The following is a 4,157-nucleotide window of genomic DNA, read 5'->3' as shown; positions in this document are numbered from 1 at the left end:
CTCTGTCTCATTGGCTTCTGCTTCACGTGGGGTTCATCTGCTCTATCAGGAAATGTTCCATTATCGGTAACAGTCACATCAGTGTTAGTAACTTTATTAACGGCTTCACTGTTTCCCTTCTCTAAACCGGGTAGAGTTTCTTCTTCGACAGTAGCTTTTTCAGGTGACACGTCATACAAACCATTTTTAATGTTAAATACAATCTTAACTATGTTATTTTGCTGTCAGAGGCTTGTCTTAATTTAATCCTAAATTTTTGTCATTAGGTCCGTTGTCCAACTAATAATTCAAGTAGCTTTCAAATTTTAGAACACAGAAAGTGTGTGTACCGGCTTAGATGCTAGAGTGTCAATTATAAATATGTCCATTAGTCATAAGGCTTCTCTGGTGGAATTGACAAATTTGTTGGTATCTCAGCAAATTGCTTTAAATTATGTATCATTTGTGCTCCTTCAGAGTTGAACAGTTATGATCACAGACAAATAATCTAAATCCATATGTCTATGTATTTTTTGCCCAAAAGAAACACTTCTAGTCACTTCTGTATCAGCTAGGAATTCTATCTCTTGCTCTTTACTCTGAAAGGCACGTACCCAGACTCATTTTCAGGACTTAGTGAGCTTTGCTGATCACTAAACCTTTTGAAGCATACTTTATGTTGCAATCCCCAAAACTGGTGGCCAGGTGGAACTTGTCTTGCATTAATTTGCTACAGCTGAAGCAGTATTGTTCAGTTCTTGTTGTTGGCTCTTCTGTACCAATTAAGCTAACAGTAAAACTGAAAGCTTTTTTTTACCTTGCTGCTGAGAAAGATAGGGAAAATTCACTTTCATGAGCAAAGCAAACACTCTGGTTCTCCCTTCTAGGTTGATGTTCAAGTGAAGATATTATTGGCATAGGTTGTGGTATGTAAACCATGAGGTAGACTTATATAGCCCTGCTGATTCGTTAGATACCAGTGTTCTTGCATTACAGCATTGGAATGTGTGAATGGTTGGTTATCCATTGGCTAGGCTCAAGCTTGGCATGATGTGGGTGCCTGGGAGTAAAATAGTCTGGGTGAGTTACAAGCTATTTCTTCTTTTGTGACTGACTCGAAGTTACCACTTCATACCAGATAACCAAAGAAGCTGCTCAGTGAGGATGAGATCTCTCACACGCATATGGTGCCTCATCTTTTCACTGGGTAGCTCTTCTACAAACTTTTCAATTAGTATATTCTCATGATCCAATAAAACTATTGTCGGATAAGCCTTACCATACAAAGAGTGCAGATCATCTATGTGGGCAGTAAAGCTCTTCGTGATACCCCATTTATGAATATTGTACTTGGTCTGATAGATTGCTTGATTTTACTCCAGATCCAATATTTAGTGAAACTCAGCATTAGCTGTATTACAGTCCAAAAGACCTTATTCAAGTACTTGATAGAGTCTATGGCTGGATAATCTAGACTCAAGACCAGGAATTGTACAACCTGTTCTGGAGGACAACTGTTATAGACAGTTAACTACCTGAAAGATTTTAAGAAATGGCCCAAATGTTACTTTACTGCACATTTGTATCTTGAGGATAGAATCTGTTTTATTTTACTCATGGGGATACCTGGCCATAGCCATAACCTTTCCCTCACAACCTATAAGCTGTAACTTGACTGAGATATTCAGGGTTCTAGTTAACCCGAACTCGCTGGACTTGCACGAGAATTTGTCGGGACGCATGAGATTTGATCTCCCAGTTACCGAATATGCACCACAAAATGCTCCATATGCAAGGCAAGCACGACTACTTTGCTTTTGAAACTTTGTACCATAACAAACTAAACAGCATACAGTTTGCACGCAGCTGTCCACAGTCAACTTCTAACAGGTTTCATCAATGACAATAAATTGCACGAAGATAAAGTCACATGAAAGTACCACATGATTAATGCAGTAGTACAAATAGTAGAGTTAAGTTTCATCGACAGTTAAGAGCAAAAGAAGAAAAAAAAAAGACCCAGGTAAGTAGTTTATTTCTTGTCTTTATGTGTATTCTTTATTTATTGTTATAAAGTAACTAAAATGTAAAAAGTGAAAACGTTTTGGGTTAGCTAAAGTAAAATAAATAATAATATTAATAATTTTTTATAAAGTACACTCGCGAGTATTCCGTGCGTTGTTATTCGATATCACAATGTAAACTACACGTTCGCGCGTGTTTGCAATTTATATGGCGCGAATAATAGTTAGACACGGTTCAAATGACAATAAAAAAATAAAATTTAAGTATAAATAGATGTATACTGTTACAAGCTTTAAGCTACTTAAGATAAACAATTGTGGTTTTCTGTTATAATTTGTAGTCATTCCATAAAGTAGAGTGGAAATTTATAATTATTTCCTAATTTTTATGGTGGTTTGTTTGTTCGTAATTAAGCACAAAGCTACACAAAGGGCTATCTGTGCTCTGCCCACCACGGGTATCGAAACCCGGATTCTAGCGTTGTAAGCCCGCATACATACCGCAGGGCACTGGGGGCTTTTTATGGTGGTTACGAGGTCGGTCAAATATACCGACTTCATATAGAGTTAGGGTAAAGAAAAGAACATAAAATATAAAGTTCTTCTGAAAAAAAAAAAGATATATATTTATGAAATTTTAGGAGTTATCAAATGATATTTAACGAATTTCAGATGAAGAAAAATATTTTTAATCTTATCCTGAAAATTGTACTCATAAAGGGAAACAACATGCAGTATAAATAGTTTTTCATTGAACATCAACATGCCCTTTTCCACTTGCAAAAAGTAAACATGTAGTGTACATTGTAAATAAAGTTTTTTACTGTCACTGAAGTGCTTTTTTTACCCTTTTTTTTAGTTTTTCTACCTATGGGACCCTTGAAAATCTCACTGGGGGTACTCTTGTGAGAACCCTGTGCAAAAAATGTTATATTTAACTTCACTACACGGAACTCCAGCAAGTCAGTTGACAAGAACAATACTCTGGGAAAAAAATCTAATGGTCGATTCAAAAGATAGCAAGTGCCCACCTAATGTCCATAGAGCAAGTATGCACACTGTGCTTGACTACTGATTTAGATAGATTGCTTTCATTTTGTACAACACATTGTGTCATTCAGTTTATTTCTTTGCTTGAATTCAATTACTTTAAAGTCATATTTTCTTGGTTATTCATCCTACTGATCCTCCCATTGCAAAGCAGACCCACCTACACTTTCTGAGGAAATCAGTTAATCAGAGAATACCAAATGAACATAACCAAGATCTATGTATAATATTTCTCTTAGGCGATCAGTAATCAATAGAACTAGAGCAAATGTGTCTGTCTCTGTCGTGTAGCCAGTAAATTAGATATGTCAAACATTTTGTTTTTATCTCTCTCTCTCTCATTTTTTTTAATAATGAGATTGACCTCTTGAAGCAGTATTCTGAAATCCTGGCATTGCAACCTTACTTGTGAATGACTTAAACTTACAAATGTGCATATTCTACCACATTTTAAACTCTCTGCAGAGCTTGAACTCAAATAAAGTTCCATTAAAAGTAGGTTTTTAGTATTTTTTGGCAGAATCAATATAATGACCATGCTATGTAGTGGTGAACTACTCAGTTTATTATTGGTGTTTGAAATGAAAGCTGGAAAGAAGCTCAGAAATAAGCAATATTATGTGCCATTATTTTGGTAGTCATCTTCATTGAATAAAATCATGTTTGTGTTTCAAAGTGAAACAGTTGTATTTAGTTTTTATTTCTTTAGAACTAGCTTGATTTATTCACACTCTGAATATCAATAATCCTTTCCTCATGTTATTATGGTCTTAATTAACACACCAGTTGGTTCAGTTTCACTTGATAATGCCACACTGACCAAGAAAAATAATGGAATTCACAGTCATATGATTTTAGCCATTTTTGTTAAGTGTAGAACATTAATAATAAAATTCATGTAAATTCTAGATGTTACACTCATTTAAAGAAACTAAATGATCCAACCTCTAATAAGACAATGTTCCCCATACCAGTAACATGACATCTAGTGGCATAAACTGGTAGGACAATATAAGCCTTAAATATCTTTTGTAGTTCTCTGCATATTTATACTTTACCATCAGTAAAAGAAATAAAAAAAAAGAAACAGGACTCATCAAAAGA

This window comes from Limulus polyphemus, unplaced genomic scaffold, assembly GCF_000517525.1.
Source record: "Limulus polyphemus unplaced genomic scaffold, Limulus_polyphemus-2.1.2 Scaffold2367, whole genome shotgun sequence".
NCBI classification, from domain to species: domain Eukaryota; kingdom Metazoa; phylum Arthropoda; class Merostomata; order Xiphosura; family Limulidae; genus Limulus; species Limulus polyphemus.
Note: the sequence above shows the minus strand (reverse complement) of the source record.